The 27,450-nt window shown below is 37.5% G+C and overlaps 1 protein-coding gene and 1 pseudogene across 3 annotated transcripts in view; both read left to right on the forward strand.

The window, feature by feature from the left end:
- Positions 1-26,285, forward strand: LOC138159812 (platelet-activating factor acetylhydrolase IB subunit beta pseudogene; annotated as a pseudogene).
- CACNB2 (calcium voltage-gated channel auxiliary subunit beta 2) overlaps positions 1-27,450 on the forward strand; it is a 415,522-nt gene that overhangs the window by 289,222 nt on the left and 98,850 nt on the right. The window lies entirely within an intron of this gene.

The raw sequence follows: 27,450 nt of genomic DNA on the forward strand, positions 1-27,450 counted from the left end.
ATGCCTCGCCATTCTTGGAAGTCTCTAAGCAAAGACTCAACCACTTGTCCCGTATGTTATAATGGGGATTCCTTGTATGTATGCATTGGACTAAATAAAGAAAGGGTTAGCTAACCGTGGTCCACAGGTCAAATTAAGCCTAGTTTCTCTATTTGTACACAAACTAAGAACAATTTTTACATTTTAAAATAAGTTTTTAAAAATTATTCCTAACTCAGGGGTCATACAAAAAACAGGTGGCTGGCCCGATATGGCCCAGTGCCCATAATGTGCTGACCACAGAACTAGATGGCTCCTAAGGTCCCTGCCAACTCTCAAAATCTGCAATTTTCTGGATTAAGCAATCTCTACAATCTCCTCTGTATTCGACCATTTCCATAGTGTGTTGGGTATATTCTCAATGAAAGATGTTTCAAATGATGTGACTGAGAATGGGATAAAGGATAGGGACCAGGAAAAATGGATGAATTGTAAGATCCAAGATCTGTCATATTATCAAGTCAAATGGCTAATTCCAACTTTAAAAAACCAAAAACTCTTTAATTTTAGACTTTCTAGAAATTTTAGCCTAATGTGTTTGTCAAAATGATGCTAAAATAAATAAGATGCACACCCCAAATTCATCATTTAATGTCTACAATATTGGATGAAGGCAATAAGAATAACTTCATTTTGCTGGAAAACATTTGTTTGTCTTTTCTGCTTAACAAAATTATTAGTAGCCAAAGTGAGAATTCTAGTTTTGAAATATGCTTTGGTCCCCACCCCCCCCCACCTTCCCTTCCACTTTGAGTGTTTATAGTTTAAATTATTTCAGCTGTCTCTTTGCACACACAGAAAAAAAATGGCATTCAGATCCACATTTATAACTCATACATATTGAATGTATATAAGAGTATATGAAAAGATTGTAACACTTTAAGGTTACTCTTTCCACATATTTATACTAATGGTAGGAAAGCTGACAAGTGTCATAATAAGGACTCAAACTCAGGTCATGGGATCATAAAATGATAGACTTTTTTCCTCTTAGAACTTTTTTAACTCACAATACAGCTCGAGATGAATTTTTTGGACATGGTCAATGCAGGAATTTATTTTGCATATTTTTACAAGGGTTTTGTTTTTCTTTTTAAATTGAGGGGAGAGAGATAGGAAAGAAAGAACTTGATTTTCATTCATTGAAAAAATTTAAGTTGAAAGAAAAAAATGAAGTTTCTGATTCACATGTGACAATAATACAAATTTCCTTGAAAAAATATAACAATAGCAATTTCTTTCTCCATAACCCCCCGATTATTAAATGGGATATTAAGCAAGGAGACATGCTCATCAAATTTATTTACTGTGGAGAATGTCCAGTGCAGGGTACAGAACAGAGAGCTTCTGTATAAATGACGAGGTCCCCTACATGTTCTCATTTGCTGATGACATTGTGCTAATTGTGTCAAACCTCAGAACATCAGAGGGCCTCCCAAATTAGATCCATAATCACTCAAAAGAACTTGGCTTAATAATAGACACAGGAAAAAGCAAGTGAATGAGGAACATGTATTTTTCAGACCCTGATGTGCTGTTAGATAGACTGCCCTGTAAGCTCGTCCATTAGTACATCTGTCTTGGGTGGACACTGTGAATAGACAATGAACTAACCCAAAAATCGACAGCAAAAGTAGGAAAGATTGCATCTGAGAATTGTTCAGCGCTTTAGTGACCCTAATGTTCTTTCTGTGCCAGAGGCCCATGGTGTCAAGCATGGTGACATACACTGTAATTCCAGCTACCAGGAAAACTGAGGCTGCTGGATCTCTTAAGGAGTTGTGAGCTACAGTGGGTTGTGCTGACTGGGTGTCTGTTCTAAGTTTATCATGACGATTACTCAGGACCAGGCTGAGGAAGGGAAAACTAGATCACATCCAAAGCATAACAGGTCAAAACTCCTGTGCCATGAGGCATATGAGACCAGGCCCATGAGTAGCTTCTGTTATATGGGTGAGATAGGGACATCTAATATTTAAAAAATAAAAAAAGTAAAAGCTCATGGTGGCAGGCCCGATATGGCCCAGTGCCCATAGTATGCTGACTACAGAACTAGATGTTAATTCAATTGGAATTATGTCTGTGTGTCTACAACTCATGGATTATCCCATTTCTTCCAGAGAATTAACGTTGTGACTCACCCAAAGGGCAATGGTGAGGCACATGGTAAATGTGACTAGACTGCATATTACCAATGAAGAATTGTGCAAAAATGGTGTAAAGGATGTCATTGGTGGGATGTATGGCCATAAAAGAATTGACGCAGTATGGGCAATGGATGATCCTGTAGGACAACCTATAGACTTCATTCATTTCCATCAATGTCAGGACAGTTAGTGGAAGGCTGCCAGCATATTGGATGGACCGACAAGAGTTATAATGGACAAGACGGTGCAAATGGGTTGTGATCTGCACCATTGGAAGGCCTCAGTACTGCATCTGACTTTGAAGTCAGAGGACCTTGGTTCAAAGTCCACCTGTGATATTTCACACTCCTGCAACCTTGGGCAAATTGATTAACCTCATTGGACAACTTAGTTTCCTCATCTGTAAAGTTAAAGGGTTGTAGTAGATGGCCTCTGAGATCCTTTCCACATCCAGACCTCTGATCTATCACATTAGAGATCCAGGGAATTATTGAAGTATTGATGACAGACAAAACTACTCAGTCCAGTTGAAAGTCATAAACTTGGCAATATACATTTTCCATCTACCTTTTTTTCTCCAAAAAAACCCAATAATTTAAAATTTTTCATTTGAATAATTACAGATGTTAAGAAGGCTACACTCTTTCTGGATTAACTCCAATTAATACTAGTTCTTCTGCAAATAGGGGTGTTTGGAGAACATAAATAATAAGGAAACTTTCTATGTGGACTCTTCATGACACACCCTCAAGGGTACTCATAATTAATAATAGCTAGTATTTCTGTAGCACTTTAAAGTTTGCAAATATTCTCATTTTATTCTTACAACAATCCTAGGAGGACGTTACTCTTATTGTTTCCATTTTACAGATAAAGAAATTGAGGCAGACAGTGAATTAGTGGTTTGCCTGAGATCACACAGAAAATGAACATGTGGGGCTTTATTTGAACTCAGACCTTCAGGATTCCAATGTCTGTATTCTATACAATGTACTAGTTGGCTGCCTACTGGTGAACTCTAAGTGAATATATAGCTCTTGGTTTTGTGCCTCCTTTGGTGTTAATATTCAGAAATTTGTTGAGCAAAGTTGTCTCCATTGCCCTGTTATAATTTTACATAATTTCAGCATCCACGGGAGAGATGATAGGATTATAGATTTATACCTGGAAGGAGATGAGGTCCATCAAGTCCATCATTCTGATTTACAAATAAGAAAACCAAGGCCTAGAGAGATTGTGACCTGTTAAGGGTCACAAAGCTAATAGGTGTCTCAGGAAAATAACCTTATTTGAGGAGCACTTGTAAAGTGGCATTTTGTTCTGCTGAGTTAAATTTTTATCTTTAAGCCAGAAATCGATTTAGCAAGGATCTTACATAAACCTTCATCAGTTGTGTGACCACTTAACTTCTCCTAGCCTCAGTTTCCTCATCTGTAAAGTGGAAATAATAATAGCAATTATCACACTGGGCTATCTTGAGGACCAAAGGGAAGAACATTCATAGAAAAAATTTTTTGCAAACCTTTAAGCAATATGTAAATACAATTATGGTGATATGATCTGCTATAGAAAGTAGTCTCTTCTCTGGCACGGTGGGCCAGTCCGTGAACCATTCTTCCATTTAACTGCAACTCTTTTTTGTTCCCTGTTTTATTTATAATGAGGCTATCAATGTTTTGGTGGTTCCATTCCTTCAGCAGTTCATTAATCCTTTGGTTACTAGATAATGATTGCACATTGAAAGAACTGACCATTAAATTAATGTTGATAGATGGTCTAATAACTAATTCATAGCACCATTTTCTACTGCTCTGACAGTGACTAGAGCAAAAGGCAGGTAACAAAGACGAGGGGATGATTTCTATTTCTGCATTCCTGGTTCACTCTGACCAGAATAGTCATCATTTCCTGGCTGCCTTTCTACAAATGAGCCTCCTACCCCTTAGGATGCTCCTCAGATCATGGAGAGTCTTTCCCAGTAGTCAAAGTCTTAAAATGGTTAAAAAAAAACCTAACAAACAAAAAACCCACCACTCTGTCTGGATTTGTACTTCCTGTCTTAGCCTTTGGGGGCCCAGAGTTGGCGGCTAGGTAGTGCAGTTGATAGAGCACTGGGCCTGGAGTCAGGAAGACCTGAATTCAAATCCAGTCTCAGACATTTACTAGCTTCGTGACCTTGAGCAAGTCACTTAATCCTGGTGGCCTCAGTTTTCCTCCTCTGTAAAATGAGCTGGAAAAGAAAATAGCAAACCACTCCAGTATCTTTACCAAGAAAACCCCAAATGGGATCTTGAAGAGTTAGATACATCTGAAATGACTGAACAATAACACAGAAAGTTACCTCTAAGTCACCCAGCATGGGTCATCAGGATAGGACTGGTTTGGACTTGGTTTATGTATTATAAGGAAAAAAGTACAAGGGGAGATTTAATTGTTCTTTGCCTACACTTTACAAAGTAGGGGAAAAAAAAGGGGTTTTGGAGAGAGACTAGCTAGTCAGTTCATGTTTTTAAAGTCAGTTCAATTTTTAAAATTCTTTCATTTTGTATTGACACATGGAGACAGACAATGGATAAGCAGGGGATTTGGAGATATATAATAAGATGATTGAAGGTCGAGAAAATAGATCCTTTGAGAAGTATTTCCGTAGAAAAGAGAAGTCTGAGAAGAGAATCAAACCCTTAGTATTCGAAGAGGGTTTGATTTCAGGAATGATGCTGATCCACTGTTGGCTGTTTCAGCTAAAATCAGTACAAGAAGAATGAGCTTAAATCATAGATCTGAAAATTTCACAGATATTTAAGAGAGCTTTCACACCATGAAGACTGTCCAATACTGCTGTGTATTGGAAAGGAAAGCCCAGAATTTTTGATCATTGGTAATTTTGAAGAAACCTATTGGAAGTTAACTCTTTAGCACAATGTAATGGGAATGCAAATTTGGAAGATCTTCCCTGCCCCTAGGCTAATGTGCACCTGAAGCCTGGGGAGGGAGGCTTGTTTTTCAGTAGATACTTCTTGATTGGCCAGTGAGTCAATAAGGTTGTTACATTCTCTGAGCCAGGAGAAGGCTATATAAGCCCTGATGTGTAGCTTTGTTTTGGGACCCACTTTGAGAAGTGTTCTGTGATTTGATCTGAATTCTGGGAAGCCGTTGTTGAGAGTCCCCCGGCTTTGAAAAACCCAGAATGTGGAAACCCAGATGTTGACTGGGTATGGATGTAATGGTTGGACAGTTTGGAAATCTGTCTACTTGATGTTTCTGTCTTGATAATTATGCCTGTATACTTTGAGGTTCAGGGTACTGATCTTTTCTCCTGAACAAGGTAAACGATATATGTCTGACTGATTAAAGTAAGCTTGTTAATTTTGAGTTGCTTTCCTTTAACAAAGCAGATCCAAGAACCTGTGGTAGCTGCAAACCCTGAGGACTCTTGGGGTGCTTGCTGCTACACACATTTAAATACAATTCTAGCCACAAATGAAATTGCCTATCAAAATTCCTGAGAGCCTAGTGATTCAATGCTAGTAATTATCCTCATAGTTTGAGGCATTTAAGGAATTCAGTTTAACCAGCATTTATTAAGTGCTTAGTGTATGCCAGAGGCTATGCTAAGTGCAGAGGAAACAAAGATAGAAATGAAATAGTCCTTGCCTTCAAATTTATCTTCTAGTGATGGAATACATATTTATCGACAAGTAAATGCAAGATAGGGCAGCTAGGTGGTTGGTGCAGTGAATACAGCACTGGCTTAGGAAGACCTGAGTTCAAATTTGGCCTTAGACACTTAACACTTACTAGCCGTGTGACCTTGGGCAAGTCACTTAACCCAATTACCCTGCCTTCCCCCCTCCAAAAAGCAAATTTTTTTTAAATGCAAGATAATTTGACATGAAAAAGTATATATACAACTTGGGGCAGTAGAAAGAGCTTCCCAGAAGCTATGATACCCAAAAGGAGCTTTGAGGGAGGATAAGGATAGGAGAGGCTGGTATGAGAAGGGTGTGCATTAATACAGAAAGAGAACTTGGGTTCAAGGAATGGGTATGGCCCAGTCCATCTAGAATATAGTATTATAGGAGGAGGAGAAAGCCTGGAAAGGCATCCATAATTTAGAGGACCTCAAAAGTCAGGCTGAGAAATTTTGAATTTTCCTAGTGTAACAGGGAGCCACTGAAAATTTTGGAGTAGGGGTGTTAAAAGATCTAATCTCTACCTTACTAAGATCATTCCTGCAGCTGAGTGGAAAATAGACTGGAAAGGGGAAAGACTGGAAGAAAAGCAAGCAATTATTGAGGAGAATATTATAAAATCTCCTAAATTACAAACTTAGAAGTCTCCAGATTGAGTAGTCATCAGATTGTGCATGGTAAAAGTGAGGGGAGAGAAGGAGCAGATTTTGATATTAAAGGGAAGTTTGACATTTGATTTTCATATTGAAGGTATAGAACTGATAAGGGTTGATAGCTGATTAGACATGGGGAGGTAAAGGAGCAGGAAGAGTCAAAACAACATGACTTAAGGCAAAGAGTATCAATCTTGGAGTCACATTACCTCAATTCAAATCCTACCTCTGAGGCTCACACTTGTAACTCTGGACAAGTCACTTAACTTTCTGGGTCTCAGTGACTACATCTGTAAAATGAGGAGCTTGGTTGAACTGAATGCCATTTGAGGTCCCTTACAAACTCTAGCTCTGTTATCTTGTGACCAAAAATTATTAATATTGGTGATGAGGTAGAGAGATATTTAGATGCCCCTTGTTTTAAAGAAGCATTCAAAGGTAAAAAAAATTTATATTATTATACACACATACTTATACATATATACGTGTACATATGTGTTTATATGTGTGTATATATGCATGTTCATACATATACATATTCATGTGTGTGAACACACACATGCACACTAGTTGCCATGGCTATATTTTACCTGTGAAACACCATTTTTAGTCCTTTAAGATTAGGACAAATAGAGACCAAGAAGTGGACAGTGTGTGTGCCCTTGTGACTTAAAGAGGAAGCATGCTACTCTGTTGTCTGCCTCTTCCTCATTCCCAGGTTTATAATAAGGTCACTATCTCCATTGCCTGCTCTGAGAGAAATGATCCTTTTTGAATGAAATGCTTATTGACCTCATTATAACCCTACATGAGAAACACTCCAATCTTGTCTACAAAGAAGACTTGAGTTACAGCACTCTAGTCTGACTACATATTTTATTCCCAGGCACAAAGCTGCTTGCAAATATATTTACTCAGAATTGAAACAGAGGACTAGTTAATGGGAACTGAGGGAGAATTGCAAGAGTGAGAAAAGTGGCTAAGCAAGGCATATGCACTCATTGGGTAAATTCCCCCTTAAACATTTATTTTATTTTATGGAATTATATGTGCAACTAGAGAATCGCTTATCCATCCACAGATTGCTAAACCAAAAAACAGTTACAGAGTCAAAACAATGGAAGGACCATAGATAGAGATTATCTAGTCTAACCCAACCATATCACAGATGAAGAAACTGAGTCTGAAAGAGAGTCGAATGTTTGCCCAATATCACATAGGTGTTAATGGCAGGAATTAGAACCCAGAGCTTGTGGAATCTTTGTCCCATGCCCATTGTCTTTGTCATACTTGGAGAGGACCAAAATGACATCATGATGTCAGGGTCAACATACAGGGTATTTGTGCCCGACCAAACCAATACAAACTCAAAAAGCTCTGTCACAGGTTGGGCACAAATAGTCTGTGTGATTGCTACTCAGAAGTAGCAATTACTAGCAAAACATAGTTAATAAGTTATAATATTTGTCAATGTGTTTACTCACAAAACTGGTTGTCATCATTAGAAATTCATTCCGTCCTTTATTTATGAACTTTATCTGCCCACCTTGCCAAATAGAGCATTCAGAAGGTCTCTTCCAGTATTTACATGGTAGACTATAAAATTGAACTATAAAGGAAACTTCAGTTTAAATATCATATTTATTCTGTTTATAAAATGAAAAGTTTCATAGCAGGGTCCAGGGACCACCTACATGTAGACTGGAGACTCACCACGAGTTTTGTACATTAGCAGTTAAATTCCTGAAAACTTTTTCCATAAATCACATTTTTATAAAATTGATCCTTATTTATTTATTTATTTATTTTAATTCAGTCCTTATTTAAGATCCACTAGTGAGAAGGACTCACTAACTAAAAGTCTTGAGATTATCTTTGGAAAAGCAAAAAAAGACTTTTGCTACAAGAATAAGTTTGTCTTTAATATATTTGACCTTTTCCCATCTGCATTTGTTAAAGTAAAATTCACCTTGATACAAAACACCCTCTGTAGCACAGAGTTTAGCTTGATGTAAGGGTCTATGTTAGACCGTGGCTAAAGGGAGTTATTGGATATATCGCAAGGACTATAATATCCCTTCATATACTGTTTTCTGTGTACTTCCAGAATGAAGTCATATTCCAAGTTCCCAGGGAATAGTCTTTTGAAAATAAAATGGGCAGTTTAAACCACAGAAAATTGAAAGGCTTTTGTAAAACAAAATCATTGCAGTTAAAATTAGAAGGGAAACACTTAAAACTGGGGTTGTTGGGGGGGGGAACCTTTAAAAAAAAAATTTCCCCAATAAAAGTCTGATAGTTAAGCTAATTAAAGGCTGAACCTACACTGAGACTTTGGAGACACTTTGTATTTTGAATTGATACAAATATAGAAGAACAAAAGTCATTCCCAAATAGATGAATGATCAAAGGATATGAATAATTATGAATAGGCACTTTTCAAAACAAGGATGAAAGCTATCAACAACAATATGGAAAAATGCTTCAAATAACTAAAAATAAATAAAAGCAACATTGAGTTTTTACATCACACCCACCAAGATGACAAAAAAGAAAATAAAAATTGTTGGAGAGATGGTGGGAGGACAGGCACACTAATGAATTGTTGGCAGTATAATGAATTGATCCAATCAATTTGGAACTGCATCTCAAAAGTTGCTAAACTATGCATACCTTTTGACCCAGTTAATCCAGTACTTCTGTGTGTGTGTATGGATGGATGTACACACACCCCAAAGAGATCATAGACAAAGAGAAAGGAACCACAGGTATAAAAATATTTTCTCCCATACTTTATTATAAAAGAACTAGAAACACAGTGCATGTGTCAGTTGGGGAATATCTAAATAGACATGGTATAGGAATGTATTGGAACCTTTTGGCAGGCAGGTTGCTCATTGGATAGAGTGCTGGACCTGGAAACAGGAAGACCATTGTTGAAATCCAACCTCAGACTTTAACTAGCTGTGTGATCCTGGACAAGGCATTTAACCTCTGGATGCCCCAGTTTCTGCATCTGTAAAGTGAGGATAATAATAGCATTTACTTCATAGGGTTGTTGTGAGGATTGAAAGAGAGGATTTACAAAGCACTTAGCCCAGTGCCTGGCACACAGTATGTACCTAATACTTCCTTCCCTTCCCTTGTGCTATGGGAAATGTCACTATGTCCCAATTCAGACAAACTCGTGAAGGTATAGGAGCTGATATATAATGAAGTAAGCAAAACTAAGAGAACAGTTTTCTTTGTAACAACACCAGGGTGAGGGGGGGAAATCTTTGATAGACTCCAGAATTGATCAGCGCAAATGACCAATCATGACTGCAAACACTGATGATACCCTCTTGGGAGAGATGTGCCATTGTGCCATCTTGCACAATGAAATGAACAATCTCAAACTTGACCAGTGTGTAAATTTCTTCTGCTTGACTATAGTTGTCTGTTATATGAGAGGGTTAAAGAGAGAGAGCTAGGAGAGAGTGGTTAGGTTGGAAAAGAAGGGGAAGGGAATAAATACTTATATAATATCAGGCACCATGGTAAACACTTTTTTTAACACATCTCATATGATACAACAACCCTGCTAGGTAAGTGCTATTATTTTCCCCATTTTACAATTGAGGAAACTGAGGCAAATGGCTTAAGTGACTTACCCAGGGTCACACAGCTATTGAGTTGTCTAAGGTGGCATTTGAACACAGGTCTTTTTGACTCCAGGACCAGCACTCTATCTACTATACCACCACCTGCCCAGAATTAAGATTTGTTATAGTGATTGAAAAAAGAAAAAGGAAATAAGAGTATCAAGGAAACATTTTTTTAAAAACATAACAAAATGACATTTAGAAGGGGACACAGAAGAACAGAGTAGGTTTGGTACTATTGTGTTTAATTTGATATATACTTTTAAAAACAAGCTATATAAAATAGATATAGAAAGATGTGGATGTGTGTATATATACATATACACACAATATTTTTTCTGTTTGCTTATTGAAAATGTTCATGTTGATTTTGATATTTCATTCCATAATTTTTAAAAATATGTTTTTTAACTCTAGTAGGGTTTTTTTTCAGATCTTGAAAAGAATGTTTTAAAGTCTGAAAATCTTAGTAGATGTTTTGGCATAAAAAGGAGACTTCTGCAGATAAACATGTAACATTGGTAATAATAAAATAGTTTGTATCAGTGTGGCATTTCTGTCCGAAAATGTAAAGCATTGCTTTGTAGTTTAACATAGGTGGGGATCAGCCAACCATTGCTACCTCTAGCCAAAGGAAACTGTCAATTCAAGTTAACTGAACTGGACTTAAAAATTTTTTAGTGTTTATTTTTCCCAGTTAGTTTAGCCTTTGAACTAGTCTGGTTTCTTTCCCTCTAGAAATGATAAATGTTACAAACAGAACTTGAACGTTTTCATCTATTTCATCTTAAGGTCATTGGCAGGACAGAATTTTTTTGAAGAGAACAGGGAAGGAAGTCTACTAGTCCCATTAGAAATAACTGTGTTGTGTCCGTATTGTGTGGCTCTCAGTTTGGGAATTGTTTTCCTTTCCTTGAAGATGCCTGGGAAGATTATAGCGTGGATTCTTTTTGGAGCTCTGGTTTGAACTTATAGTGTTTAGTCTGGTAGAGGAGGTTGAGCAAATATACAGTTCTCTGAATACTTTCATCTGCTATAGCTGTTAAGGGGGTTTCATTTAAACAATTGTCAGTCATTGTCACTTTCAACAAGAGTGATAGTTTTTAGGCTTTTGAACTCCGTCTATGAAAGATGGCAGTAATGAGGATCCTTTCAGGTTCAGCAGAATTTGAGAGATGGGCCTTTTTTTGACTTGCTTGGTCCATTAGAGTGGGAGAGCAACTTTCCTGTGGAGTTTAGCCTATTGGAGTGTTTTATGTTCATTTCTATAACATTTCATCTTTGTTGCAGAAGATTTACTCTTCAGCCAATGCCGGTTGAACTTTGCTTACATTGTCTGTCCCGTCCACTTGGCCATGCCCAGTTATAAACAGTATCCCAATCCATGAACCCAGCCCAACTATGTGGTAGAGAATGCATGATAGGACAGAAAGATAACTCTACTGTAAATCAAGCCATCTGGCCTTTAGTATTTGTTTTGTAGCTAACTATATATGTGGGTTTGGGCAAATTGCTCGCCATCATTGGGTTTCAATTCCTTTTATCTATCAAAGGAAGTTAGTCTCTAAGATTTCTTCCCACTATAACATTCTTGGCTTTCTGCAGTGGCATCCGGGTTGGAGGGATGTTGGTCGCCCTTGCTCCTCCTTCCCCCTCCCCCACTTTTTCAAATAATGTCACCTGCCAATTTCATTCAGTAAACATTTATTGAGTGACAACTATGTGCAAGGCACAAGAACTGAGCATTCAAAAGTTTAAGGTAAGTCAGCACCCAGCATCAGGAAGATGTTATGCAGAAAGTTATTTGTGAAAGATAGTACGAAGAATCCACTCAGGGCAAAGGAAAGATCTAGACATTATATACCTCTAAGAAAACTTAAAATGGAAACGTCCCATTCAGCTAGAGGAATCAGAGAAACTTTTTTTACAGAGTAGGTGGCATTTGAGCTGGACCTTGAATGAAGGAAAGAACTTCTACAGGTGGAGGTCAAATATTGCTGTCATAGAATATGACTTCAGCAAATGTATAGAAGCAGGAGCGAGCAGATTGACATGGGGAAGTAGCCATAACACAGTTCATGAAGGAGAATAATGTAAAATCTGACCAGAAAGGTAAATTGAAGTCAGATTATAGACCACCTTGAGTACCAGACCAAAAGTTCGATATTTTTATCCTGTTGGCAGTAGGGAGTCATTGAATGTTTTCTGAGGAGAATCAAACAATCCTTCTATTTGAGCATTAGGAAGATTATTTTGGCAACTTGTTAAGGAGGGATTAGTGCAGGGAGAGACTGGTAATAGAGACTCAAGTTAGGATGCTTTCATCTAGTCTAGGTGAACGATGATGAGGGCCTGGTAGTACCCTAAGTAGAGCAGAAGGAATAGATTCAGGAGATATGATGAGGTTAGCATTAGTGAATCTGATTATTTTTATTAATAGTAAAAACATTTATATAGCATTTACTAAATGCCAGCCACTGCACTAAGCCCTTTACTATTATTATTGTTGTTGTTGTTGTTATAACAACCCTGTTGTTAGGTGATATTATTATATCCATTTTACATTTGAGGAAACTGAAAAAGACGGAGGTTAAGTATCTTGCACACAGCTAGTAAGTGTCTGAGACTGAATTTGAATTCAGATCTTCTTGAATGCAGGCTGTGCTATATTCACTGCTCCACCTAGCTGTCTAAAAATATTGCTTCTAATGGATAATGTTGCCCAGCAGTGGGACTAGAAATGCAAACCCATTCCCTCCCTAGTCACTGATCCTAAAAGAGTAGCACCCCTCCACAATTTTAGAACTGCCCATGTAAAACATGAGCAGAGAAAACAAAAGTCATCAAAGCTTTAGCATACTAACAGTCTGTTTTTAAAAAAAAAAAGGAATATTCTGTGAATTCATTACTAAGATTACTCAAAGGTAAATTAGCATCGTGTATTATATTTAACATTTACTTGAACTTAAGAATCTTTACCAAAAACATTGCTTTGCCTTTCCTTCCCTTCTGTTTGAAAGATGAGCTCATAGCACTGGCATCGATTACATCCAGCTTATAAGGTTTCAGCTTTGTGTTGGTAAACACTTCCCAAGTAGCAGGATTTCACGTTGCAATGATTATAGACATGTTCATAATGCTGTTCCCCTATTCCTCCCAGCAACAGAGAAATAAGCAATCAACTGAAAATCTGTAGTTTTGGAAAAAATATAGTAACCCTCATCTTATCTAGAGTTTACTTAGAGGATGATTTAGGGGATGAATTACTAAGGTTTTTCATGTTTCTGGATCCCTTTGGAAGTCTGAACTTGATAGCTCTTTTCTTGGAATAATGTTTTTAAATACCTAAAATAACACATATAAAATTATAAAGGAAATGAGCTATTTTGAAGTAAAGAAGTCATTTTTGTCCATCCAACTTCATAGACCCCCAGAAAACTATCTACAGATCCTTTAGGTGTTCACAGACCCCCGGTAAAGAATCCCTCATGTAGAATCTCTGCTGCTTAGCCTTTCTAGTGAAGATGTTTTTGTATAATTTCCTTCCTGGGGTGAGGTTGGGGAAAGGAAATAATATAATTACATTGGTATGTGATACAATTTTAAACATCCTAAGGTTTCTCATTTCTATCCTGGAAGTTATACAAGCCAAGAGAACCTGGCTAAAATGACCTTTCAGTCCACTGAATAAGTGCAGTTACCTCTCAATTACTCAGACCAGTGGAGGAGAGTATTAGGATGACTAATCACATTCCATGAAAAATTCCACCCAGCTGGTTGGACAAAGCCACAGTTGGCTCAAGAACTTACAAGCAATCTCTGAACTGTCCCCCAATAAATTTATTTTCTCCTTTACTTCTGCTTCCTGAAATATTCTCCCTCCTTCTGTCCTATCCAAATTTTAGACAGTTTCTTTGTCTGATCAAGCCCTGCCAGTTATGAGTGTGTGGTCACCTTAGGGAAATTGCTCAGTCTTTTCAAACTTCAATTTTTATAATTTGGGGATATGTCTTTCATTCTCCATTTCAGAGGGTTATTTCGAGGAAGATATTTTATAGACTTTGCAGCATTCTAAGAACATATGCCATCATTGTGATTCCCCATACAGTGTGGTGCAGTGGTGAGCACCCAGAGGTTCTGGACCCATTCAGAAAGTCTAGGTTCAAATCTTGGCTCTTCAGAGCCTTGACCTGGGACCTTGGGCACAATACTGAACTTGTCTAAACCTTTCATATTACAAATGGTAGTTATCATTCATTCCATTGGTTTTAATCCTTCTTTACAACTTGACTAATGTGAAGGTATTTGTAGAATCTATATCAGATTGCATACCACCATAGGAGGGGAAAAAATTTGGAACTCAAATTTTGTGGAACTGAATGTTGTAAACTAAATACATTTTTTAAATACATAATAATATATTATAAATACATTTTTTAAAAGAATGGGGGGGAGGGGCAGCTAGGTGGTACAGTGAATACAGTACCAGCCCTGGAGTCAGGAGGACCTGAGTTCAAATATGGCTTCAGACGCTTGACACACTTACTAGCCGTGTGACTTTGTTCATGTCAACCCCAATTGCCCTCCAAAAAAAAAGCAAAAAAAAAAAAGAATGGGAGTTATAATGCCCACTAAATATAACCTGACCCTACAGAGTGATATTAAGGCACAAAAAAGTTAATTTCTATAAAGAACTTTGAAAGCATAAAGCCAAATGTAAAAGCAAGTCCATGTTGTTAGAGGGGAAGCTGTGTTTTAGTTAAGACAACACTGTGCTTGGATTCAGGAGACCTGACTGACATTTATCAATGTGACCATGAGCAGCAAGCCATTAACTTCCACAAACCTCAATTTTCTCATCTGTGAAATGACAGTAATACTACAGGCTCTCCTTGTCTCTTAGGGCTGTGGTGAAGACAAGGCTTTTTTAAACAACCAAAGTGCCCTAGAAATGTGAACTGTTATATTATATGCCCAACCCCTCTGTCTGGTCTTTCCCCAACACTCCAACATGTATTAGTCTCCCTTCAGTGTTCTCCCTCCCAAACTACTTTGTTTTTCATGTATTTGATTTTTCTCTTTGTGATAATTTTGTATGTACTTATAGACCCCATATGTACTTTCTCTCCTCTATTAGAATATAAGCTCCCTGCCAGTAGAAATTGTTTCACTCTTCCCCAGAGCCGACCGAACACAGTGCCCGAAGTTTAACAGATGATTAATTAATTTGATTGATCAATTTCTCTAAATTCCAATAAATTTATCTGTACCACTCATTCAGTTCTTAATCATGGTGCACCTCAGTACTGCTCCTTCACCGTATTATGTGTGTACGTCTTGATTCTGTGACTAAATTGTGAGCTTGGTATGCATGTGGGCATCAGGAAAGGATCCCTGGCCCAGACAGAGGAGAAATCTTTGTCAGAGAACCTTTTCACTACTGTTTCAAGGCTCCACACCATGTCTAGGAGCTAGAGTAGGTGGAATATGGGCCTGTTGCCTGTGGTAGAGTAGCCTCTGAGGAATGGGAGATTATGCTTCTGGAAAAGGAATGCTTCTTGTAGCAATGTCCTTGGTCACCTACTGGGCTGTTTTTCAAAAGACCCTTTGTCATAAACAACTTATTGTTGACTTGCATCAGTGAAGGGAATCTCCATACCAGCATTTCCCCCAAATTAGGGGAAAAAAATCACAGGCCCAGACCAAAATAATGATAACTAGTTTAAGTATTTTAAGGTTGATGAATTATCTCATTTGAACTTCTTAAGCAGCCTGTGAAATAAGTGCTATATTTATTATTATCTCCATTTTATAGATGATGAAACTGTGAGCAAAAATACAGAAGTTTTCTGAAAGCTTCTTTCTCTGTGAATTTGATCATTATTTCCTTGTAACAGTTAGGGACATTGGGACATAGAAATACTGGAACAGTAAAATATCAATCAGACCTCTTAGATAATTCTGTTTGCATTGTAAACTGTAACCATAACTTTGAGAGTAAATCAGATAAGTAACTTCCTGCTTGGTCATGAAGAAAATTTATTTGTCTCGATATATTATTTTATATTATGTTATATATTATAATCAAACTTGACAATAATGAAAGGCTTATATTTGACACTAGGAAAACATTCATTAGAATTCTGTCTAGATGCCCACTATTATAGCATAATTCTGGTATAAAGGGAACCAGATTTTCCCTCTGGATTATAATGCTTTCCTTTTTAATATGGTTGATACATACATACTTCAAAATACTTCCAAAGTCTCAAATTTCATTATTGTGGAATCTCCCTTTATTGGCATGCTGTATATAGCAGCTCTCCACACCTTAAATACCAGTGAGTTGTTATGGCTAAAGAAAATGTATACTCTTTCCCATCAACCCCTCTCCCATGACCAGCTTTTGGCGGATTAAATTCTCTGAATTGGTGTGTCTTCAGGTGATAAACTCAGCCTATGTCAGTATCCAAGCTTATCCATCTTGCTGTAATCTTGTAGTCCTTGGATTCTACTTACATGGCCCTTGAAACTCAGTCATGACAAAATGAAATATGTCTCTCTTTCTTTCTCTCTTTTTCTTTTTCTCTCTTTCTTCCTCTCTTTCTCTCTTTCTGTCTGGACTTCTGGCACCATCAGTATAGAGAAATCCTAGTACAGAGATTCCAGTCACTGATTCAAATTAGCAGCTCATCTGTGGGTTATAATCTTAGAGAGTTGCCCCAGATATTAAGGGTTAAGTGGCCTTCACATAGTCACACAACTAGAATGTATAGGAAGTGAATTTGATCATAAGACATCATAGAAGCTGAAAATCGGAAGGGACCTTAGTGGTCATGTAATACAAATTATTCACAAAAGAAATCTCCACTATAACACACCATACGAGTGGTCATCCCGGCTGACTTCTTCATTCCAAGGCCATCCCTCTAACCAATTTACTATTCTACCTTTTGGAATCACAACATCCTGCATAGATTTTATTTTTATGTTTCGTGTTTGGCATCCTTCTTTGTACCTAAATGGCACTGTTTTGTGGCTCAATTATCATTCTATACAGGTGCAGGCCTCTCTCAATTGTCTGCACAAATTGGAGACTAGCAATAACATGGGTTGTGTCCAAATCCTTTATATTAGTCGTTAGGAGATGTTTTTGTGATTTAGATTTAAATTCAAATGCATCTGCTTCTTACATCTGACAACAATATTGCAAAAGTTGGACAATTCAACTTTACCATCTTCCTCCTAGGTCACATACCTACAAGTGAATATGACCTTAGAGTCAATCAAATTGAATCCCCTCCTTTTCTCAGTAGGAGAAATTGAGGCCCCAAAAAATGAAGTGACTTGCTCAAGGTTCCACAAATAATAAGTGGCCTGTCTGGGATTTGAATCTAGGTCCTCTGACTCCATGGCCAGTACTCTGTAGCTCATTCCTGTTTCTGGGAGGAACCCCATCAGCTCTACTCTTGATACAAAGGCCTAACCCAAAGTAATACTAGATGTTGTTATCATATATGCTAACTATGTGCCAAGCACTAAACTAGGTGCTTTACAATTATTATATAATTTGATCCTCACAATAACTCTTGGAGGTATTAATATTCCAGTTTTATAAATGAGGAAACTGAGGCAAACAAGTTAAATGACTTACCCAGGGTCATACAGCTAATAAGTGTTTGAGGTCAGTTTGAACTCTGGTTTTTCAAACTCTTGGCCTGGTACTCCATCTACTGTATCACCTAGCTGCCCCCAAGTAAACTTTGGGCACCCCCCTCTTCCTCTTTCTCTCTCTGTCTCCCATTCTCCCTCTCTCCTCTCCTTCTGTCCCTCTCTTTCTCTTTTCTTCCCTCTCTCCTTAGTGGGCTCACACCTGAAGTAATGAGGCACCTGTTTTGACTTAAGAAACCTCCTCTTGAACTTCTTTTCAAGAGCAAACAAATGTCATTTCCATCAACAGTACATTTAATTAAGCAGAGTCACTGACACTGTCATTCATTTGAAAATTAAGTTTGGCTCAGATAATTTGAAATATGAATAATGAAGAAGTCACTGTAGGGTAAAAAAAAAACCTCATCAATAAAATGCCATAATTGACACCTCTGTTAAGAGTCCCAGCCAAAAAAGAGTGAATAGCCTGGGAGAAAGAAATATTATTCGGTCCTCTAAGAGAAATAATGGATGGTACCTGATGGGAAATTTTCTCCTTGGGCTTCATCTCTTCCAAAAAAACTGTGTGCCTCCAAACTGATGTAGTCCCTTTTCAGGAATCATGAATTAATTTTGCAAAATAATAAAAAACTCTATTTCCAGATCACCAAAAATGACAGCAGTATCATTTAGGTTACTTAGGTTTTTCCTGACTCTGATAATAGCTTGAGTTCAAACAAAGATGTATAATCTTGGGATTCATAAAATTTTATGCTGATTATCAATAAGCAAAACTTGTAAAAAGCTGTTTTTGTCCAATCGTGTCTAACTCTTCATAACTCTGTTGACCACAACATGCCAAGACCCCCCCCCCCCTACTATCTCTTGAAGTCTGTCCAAGTTTATGTTCATTGTTTCTTCCTATCCATCTCATCCTCTGCAATCCCCTTTTTCTTTTGCCTTCCATATAGCCCAACATCAGAGTCTTTTGCAATGAGGGTCTTCTCATTATGTGGTCAAAGTATTTAAGCTTCAGCTTTAGTATTTGACCTTTCAGTGAATTCAATGACATGAATTAATTTCTTTAAGTTTGGATTGATTTGACCTCCTTTGCTGAAGGGACTCCCAAAAGTCTTCTCCAACACCACAGTAAGACTAAGCAGCACTAACATGTTTATAGCAGCAGTCTGTGGTAGCAAAGAATTGGAAACAAAGTATACAAACTTCTTGTTGCCTGTGGATTAAGGAATTGCTGAACACATTATGGTACACAAGCGTAGTGGGATATCACTGTGCTGCAAACAAATGACAAATATGATGAATACAGAGAACCATGAAAAGAGACCCAAACTGATGCAGTCAAGGAAGCACAACCAAGAAAAGAGTCAGTAAACATAGTGACAATGTCAGGGGAAAGAACAACCACCACAAAATGATGCAGAATGTCTGGGCATGGCGATAATACCTGCTACCGGAGGTGACGGAGGCAGCAAGATTGCTTGTGCTTAGGAATTCTAAACTGCAGTGGGCTAAGTTGATTTTAGATGTTTACAGGAAATCTGTCACTAATATGGTGAGCCCCCAGAAGCCGAAAACCACCAGGATGCTTAAGGAGGGGCAAAATAGCCCAGAGGAGGGGAAAAAAAAGCAGTTAACTTGCTTTGACAGATTCCATGCCAATCAATATTGAGAGAAGACCCATGAACAGCCTGGGTGAGACAGGGAGTCCTAGTTTCAAAAAAGTAACAATAATTATAATGAATTTTGCAAAATTATAGCAGCAAATTAGAGCTATGAGAAGATAATTCCTTCTCCTCTTTTGCAGTTGTGGGGGGGTGGGGTAAAGGGGTGTTTGGATAGGGAACATTGCATATATTTTTTAATGTATTGATCACATCTTAAGAATTTTTGGTCTTACCTTCCTCATTTCCTTTTTTTCTTCTTGAAAAAGTTATTTGTAATAAGGCAGCAAGGTGACGCAGTGGATAGAGCAAAGGACTTAAGTCAGAAACAGAAACGCTATTTGTTACCCTCCACAAGTCATTTAACTACTTTGTGCCTCAGTTTCCCTATCTGTAAAATAGAGTTAATAGGGTTGTTATGAAGATCAAATGGGTAAATTTGGAAACCATTTCGCAAACCTTAAAGCTGTATATAAATGCTAGTGTACCAAGAGATGGCTCTCTTGTTCTATGGGTGAGTTGAAGGAATACAAAAGAAACTTACATGACATAAAAACTAAAGATATCAATAAATATATTGAAGATTTTTTAAATGTTAAGCAACATTTTCAAGATCTTTGTAAAAAAGTTATGCAGTTTGGGGCTTTGAAACTAAGGCATACGATGAAAATGTCTTCTTCTTAGTGCCATTGTGGGGCAATTGCCAAGACTGACATCAATATGTGCCTTACTACTTACTATTATGGCACCAGTTTCCTTATTTGCAAAAGGCAGATGAGAGTTCCTGTGTCCCAGGGTTAGCTTAAAGGTAAAATGAGATATTTGCAATACTTTACAGACCTAAAAGTACTACAAATGTAGTAGTAGTAGTAGTAGCAGCAGCAGTAGTAGTGGTAGTAGTAATGGTAGTGGTAGTAGTAATGGTAATAGTAGTAGTAGTGGTAGTGCTGATGGTGGTGGTGGTGACAGTAGTAGTGGTGGTAGTAGTAGAAGTAATAGATAAACTCTGTCTCTTGCCTTCTTTTGTGAATTAAAATATATTACCCATCAAGGTCACATTTTACTCTAAGTAGCTCTAAAATTCTAGGGCCACTGTTGCCTGATCAAAGAACTTTGGGCTGCAACTTGTGGTTGCTGACACTATACAGTCTCTCAACCAGAACTGATAGAATTGCATTTGTAACTTCTGGTCCTTTGCTGTTGTTGAATTGTTTCATTTGTGTCCAACTCTTTATGTGACCCCATTTGGGGTTTTCTTGGCAAAGATGCTGGAGTGGTTTGTCACTTCCTTCTCTGGCTCATTTTACAGATGAGAAAACTGAGACAAATGGGGTTAAGTGACTTGCCCAGGGTCACACAGCTAGTAAGTGAATTTGCACTCAGGTATTCCTGATTCTAGGGCCAGCACTCTATCCACTATGCCATCTACTAAAAATACTGAAAGGTATTTGTCAGGTTTTATACTACAGATAGTTATAAAAGAACATAACATTCTGTGTGTCTATTATTATCCCAGTAGAGCAGGGTGAAAACACTTTTAAAAAATCAAGGACAAATCATATTTGGTCTTTGGAGGTTTTTGGCCATTAGATTAAAAACAAAGGTTTGTGTGGGTGGGCTCCTGTGCTTCATGGGGGAAAATTCACAGCTTGGAATAGATTCAGTGGGAAACAAATACCCAGAACAGCCACCTGTTAAGCATCAGCAGGACTAATAGGAAATGATAGATTATCCACCAGATTCTAGGTGAAAGGTCAGATTGCTATGGGGTATGGTTCCCCATGTTTTATTTTTTACTGGCTTTTTTCCTTTCTCTTCCCACCCACAGTCATAATCTCATGGACCTTCTGCCTCTCACAGATACACAAAAGTAAATCACTAAATGTTCATTGATGGATTTAGAACAGTTTTAAGACAACTGAAATTTGTTTTCCATTTGGAGAAAGGAAGATGATTAACCTCAGGGCTGGGGTCAGCCTTTTGAAAGATACTGAAAATACCACAAAGTTGGTTTTATTTTCTCTTCTCTTTCTCCTTCCTCCCTTTCTCTTCCCTCCCTCCCCTTTCCATTGCTTGTTCTTCTTTGCCTTCCCCCTTCCTTCCTTTTTTTAAAAATAGAAGAATAATGTGAGAAATTGAAAGCTGATAAATAAGTCAGTCTTCTTTCTGTGTGATGTATTTGCTGTCAGATGGATAAAATCCTGTCAAAGTGGTTTGGATTGATTGAGAGCATTGTCTGAGTTAACCTGCAGGTTCATCCCAGTCTCCAGTTCATGCTCACAGAAATAGCTACTTTGTAATTAGGCTTCAGTGTACTCCTTTTAGAGGGTAGTCAAAGCTGCAAATGCTGGGCTATTCCTCCAACATAATGTAGTGACCCCTTTTGACCTTTAACCCAGGAAGCAGAATTTTAAATCCTAGTTCTCCTGTGGCCTGATCTAAAGAATGAAACATTGGGAAAACATGCTAAGAGAGATTCAGGATTTCAGATATAGTCTTTTCCGTATATTCTACAATGTATATGCAGACACTCCCTTTATTTGGTGCTTGTTAAATTCAGAATTTTTCAAAGTGAAAAAAGAAAATTAAAATGTTAATTTTTCTCCATTTTTGTGCTCCAGTCCCCACCCATTTGGGAATAATTCACTTTCTCAGGTCCCTTCCTTCAATACCCCTAGGAACAAGATACTCAAAATGTGATCACTTCAGTTTGTATTAAAATGGAATTAAAATGAAAAGAAAAGGTAACATTCTCTTCCACTTGAGCAGAGAGACAATCATCACTTTCTGTGTGTCCTGCTTGTTTCCTTACTAAATCATCATTTAAGAAAAACCCAGTTGTAGATTCATTAAAGAACCACAGAAGAACATTCATTGCCCCCTCTAGGGATAAAATAATGTAAAAAGGGTCAAGAGTTTCCCCCATTGCTGGCCAGGGCTCACCCTCCTATGAACAGTCTTCATAAGTAGTTCATGAGAATGGTTGAAATAATCTGAATATTGGAAATACTCAAAGTATTTCCAGATAGTAAGGACTTGTCAATATTTGTATTTCACCTACAATAGCCCTGAAGGACTCTGGGTCACATTTCCCCTGATAAAGTATCAGAGAAGAGTTTTTGTGGAGTAGAGACTTCCAAAAAGATAATTTAACAATGGTGTATTTTATTTTTGTTGTTGTTGTTTTTTTCTTCTTTTTTTATTTTTAGTTTACAAGATTCATTACCACAATTCCTTGAGTTTCAAATTTTCTCTGCCTCCCCCATGGAGGCATACGATCAAGTATAGTATCAGCAAATACTTTCACATTAGGCATTAGTCAGGTTATGAAGACAGATTGTATCAGATGGAATGAACAATGGGAAAGAGGAAACAAAACCAAACAAGAAAAAGAAAAAGAGAAGGTAGTTTGCTTCGATCTGGGTTCAAACTCAGTTCTTTCTCTGGATGTGAACATCTCACTCCATCATGAGTCTTTTGGGGTTGACTTATGTCTCTGGATTGCTGAGAAGAGTCCAGTCTATCAAAATTGGTCGTCACACATACGTTGTGTCTGTGTACAAATTCCTCCCGGCTCTACTCTTCTCACTCAGCATTAGTTCGTATAAGCCTCTCCAGGTAAATATGAAGTCCATCTGTTCCTCATTTCTTAAAGCACAATAGTATTCCATAACATGCATATGCCACAACTTGTTCAGCCATTCCCCAGTTGATGGGCACCCCCTTAATTTCCAATTCTTTGCCACCACAAAAAGAGCTGCTGTAAATACAATGGTGTATTTTAAAGGGAGAGAAAAGTTACCTTTTAAATTCCTCTGCTGAGACAAATTTAGCATAAAATATAAGTTTAATTAAATTTTAGTTAGCCCAAATCATACAGAGGAAAGAATACTGGTTACTGGAATTGACACATCTGGTATTGACTTTTTTGTTTACTACATGTCACTGCCTCAGTTTCTTCATCTGAAAATGAGGTTGGATTAGATGACTGCTCAGGTCCCTACCAGTTCTAATTCTGTGATCCCATATCCTTGCAAATTACCTTGGCTATACTCACTTTTTGTTAAGTCACTGGAACGAAAATGGTTTGCATATGTCCGTGATGGTTCTTTAAGATGGTACAGTCTCATTTCAAATTATTGAACCTTTAAAGAAAAGAAAAACTTGGTAGGAGAATGTATTTTATTCAGCCTCTTCTTTGATTAACTACAGAAAGTTGACTTCTAAACTTTTTAAAATAAGTTTATTTTTGATGAAACAGAAGTAACAAAAGCCCTCTACTGCCATTTCCAAAAATTAAGAAAGTTTTCTTAGACAAGAAGTAATCATGGAAAAGGTCTGTTAACTCAGAAATGTATACACTCTGTTTCTTTTGAAATACACATGGCTTAATAATCAGTAGAAATACTGCTTGCAAAGCATATTTAGGGTTTTACAAAATCCGAAGGAACTGCAAAAATAATCAGACACCTCATATGTTCAGGATGTTCCTGGGACACCCGTGCCTTAGGGGTGCCAAAACAAAGTGAGTGTGTGTAGCTAGACGAAACGAAAGAACTTTATTTTTTTCCCTTGCATTTAAACAGAATAGAAATATACAACAAATCTTTAGGATACAAAATCCAGAGATCCGTGTCGATATAGGAATAAATTCCATTAAAATGACTGTGAGAAGACAAAAATAAAGGTGACCATTAGCAAGTCTTCTAGAGAAGATTTTCTGCTCAAAAGCAATTTCTGAAGATTGAAAAATATATAAAACCCTGTTATTATGTATGCTGAAACTATGGCCTAAAACATGTTCTTTTGACATAATTGTAAACCCAGTAAAGAGAGTAGTCATTGTTTGTTTTTTTAATGTCATTAGAATACAGATTCTTAACCTTTTCTGTGTCAAGGACACTTTAGGCAATCTGGTGAAACCTAAGGACCCTTTCTTGTAATAATGTTTTTATAGTTTGGAACTATACCTAAACAGTAATAAAACTATGAATGCTTTTTTACCTAGCAATATCACTTCTGAGTCTGTATCCCAAGGAGATCAAAGAAAAAGGAAAAGGACCTATATGTACCAAAAAAAAAGAAAAAAAGGTTTTATACCAACTCTTTTTGTGGTGGCAAAGAATTGGGAATTGAGGAGATATCCATATTTTATGGAATGGCTGAACAAGTTAGGATTGTGACAAAATGCTGTAAGGAATTATGAGGAGGATGGTTTCAGAAAAACATCTGAGACCCGCCAGCCCCCCCCCCCCTACCCCCCTTCCTTGTTGAATGGCTCCTGGTTCCTACTTGGTTCTCACCTGTGAAGAACTATTTTCCCAATATTTGATGGCTGGTTCAGGTATTGTAAAGCTTTCTGATTTCCTGAAGGGAGGCAGTCACAGAGACAACAAGATGAACAAATCACAGATTTTCAGAATTGGAAGGCCCTCAGTGGCCATCTAGTCCAACCCATACCTGTAAAAGAATTCCCTCTACATCATATGAGACAAGCAGTATCCAGCCTTTGTTTGAAGACCTCCAATGAGGGGGAAACTCACTACCTATCAAGGCAGCCCATTCCAGGTAGTGGCCTAGAAATCGAGCTATAGCAGATTATCTTTCTTCAAATGGCTACAAAGAAGCATATTCGGTTTTTTAAAAATAAGCTGAATTAGATATAAATGAAGAGTTATTTAAGAAATATGCTGGCCTTTGGGGGGGGGGATGGACATCAGTTATCAGATTGCAAGCGAAGGTTATGGAATTAGAATCAAAGCTAGATGAAGCAAAAAAATATACGTCAGGTGGACCTCTTGGTCAGAAACAAGACCCCAAAAATGGATTCCTCAACCTCCAGGAAAGTACTCACCGAGTAGACATAGGAGTCTGGTCACCCATGTCATTTTCCACCCAGTTTTCAGTCTCTATGGTCTTACTCCTGAGGATGCTATGTTAAAGGTGTGGGATTACAAAACTGGATTAAACATTAAGGCACACACAGACTCTGTGCAGGACATTTCCTTTAACCATAGCAGCAAGCCTTTGGTTTCCTGTTCTGCTGATATGACCATTAAAGTATGGGATTTCCAGGGCTTTGAGTGCATCAGAACCATACATGGACATGATAACAATGTCTCTGCAATAGGCATCATGCCTAATGGAGATGATGTAGTATCTGCCTCCAGGGACAAAACTATAAAATGTGAAAAGTGCAAACTGGCTACTGTGTGAAGCCTTTCACAGGCCAAAGAGAATGGGTACGCATGGTGTGGCCAAATCAAGATGGCACCTTAATTACCAGCTATTCTAATGACCAGATAGTCTGTGTATGGGTAGTAACCACGCAGGAATGCAAGGTTGGACTCTGAGAATATGAGTATGTGATCGAATGCGTTTAATGTGGGATGTTATCACTGTCATCTGCCTTATTATCCTTGTGGGCCATGATAATTGGGCACATGAAGTTCTCTTCTATTCTGGGGGAAAGTTTATTTTGAGTTGTGCTGATGACAAGACCCTACATGTGTGGGACTATAAGAACAAACAATGCATGAAGACCCTCAATGCCCATTAATACTTTGTTATCTCCTTGGATTTCCACAAGATGGCACCATACATGGTTACTGGAAGTGTAGTTCAGACAGTAAAACTGTGGGAGTGCCATTGATTGATTCACATTCGATGACTCCCCCTTTTTCATGGATGTGCTCAAATACCATGGTTACCCCCATTGAGCTCTGTTTAAATAAATATTGTCCTTTCATGTAAAAATAATAAAAAAAGAAAAGAAAAACATCTGAAATCTTATGTGAATTAATGCAAAGTGTAGTAAGCAGAACCAGAAGAATATTATACAGACTATAAGGAAGATCAGCTGTGAAAGACTTAGCTCCTCTGATCAAGACGGTGATCCAGGACCATTCCAAAAAGCCCGTGATGAAAAATGCTATCTACCTATAAAGGGAAAACTGATGAGTTCTAAATGCAGATTGAAGTATATTTTTTCTTTGTTTTTCTTCTCATTTGGCATGTTTTCTTTTGCAATATGGCTAATAGGAAAATATGTTTTGCATGACTTCATGTGTATAATTGATATCATATTGTTTGCCTTCTCAAGGGTAGGGGAAGGGGTGAGAAGGAGGGAGATAATTTAGAATTCAAAATTTTTGAAAATGAATAATTAAATTTTATGCAATATAATTTGAAAATATTTAGCAAAATAAATAAAAATAGATGTGAAAAGAATAATGTTTTAAATAAAGCAAATAAAATACCAAATGTTGCAAAGGAAGTCCATTACATTGAAATAAATACATATTATTTTTTCCTGTCCAAATTCACTGATCCTCACCAACATTTATCCACAGATCTTTTGGGACTCATTGACTCCAGATTAAGAATCTCTGGACTAGACTGAAAACAGAAATATCAACATGACACAATCTGATATTTTTCTAATGATTGCTGAAGATTAGCTGGTGAATGAATATTAACCAGCACTACCTTTCAGTGGTCCATTTTAACAAACTCAGAGCCATTAATTTGGAATCAGATCATCATCATCTCCAGAGAGATCACTATACAAAGAATAACAACAAACCACAGAAGCAATCAAGAATTCATTACACTTATTCCTCCTTTGGAGTAAATTTACTTTTAGAAACTTTCAGAATTATGCAATTATGGTTTATTGAGGACTTCTGAACCTTAAATCTTGACAAGGTGGCATTTTCAAACTGGAAATATAATAGATACTGGCACCCAAAATCAGTATGCAAAATTGTAATCTGGCACTACACTATTAGACAAAAACAGCCATACCAAAAAAAAAAAAAAAATGAGGCTTGTAAGAGTCATTAGCAATGTTTATGTCAGCTAAGAGAAAGATTCCAGTAATCTTAGGAAGTGGAAGATTGGGGGACAGATCTCAGAAATGTGGAAAATACTGAAAAGCTTGG

The sequence above is a fragment of the Petaurus breviceps genome, unplaced genomic scaffold, assembly GCF_028583685.1.
Source record: "Petaurus breviceps papuanus isolate PSGF00001 unplaced genomic scaffold, PetGlider_PUasm1.0 178, whole genome shotgun sequence".
NCBI classification, from domain to species: domain Eukaryota; kingdom Metazoa; phylum Chordata; class Mammalia; order Diprotodontia; family Petauridae; genus Petaurus; species Petaurus breviceps.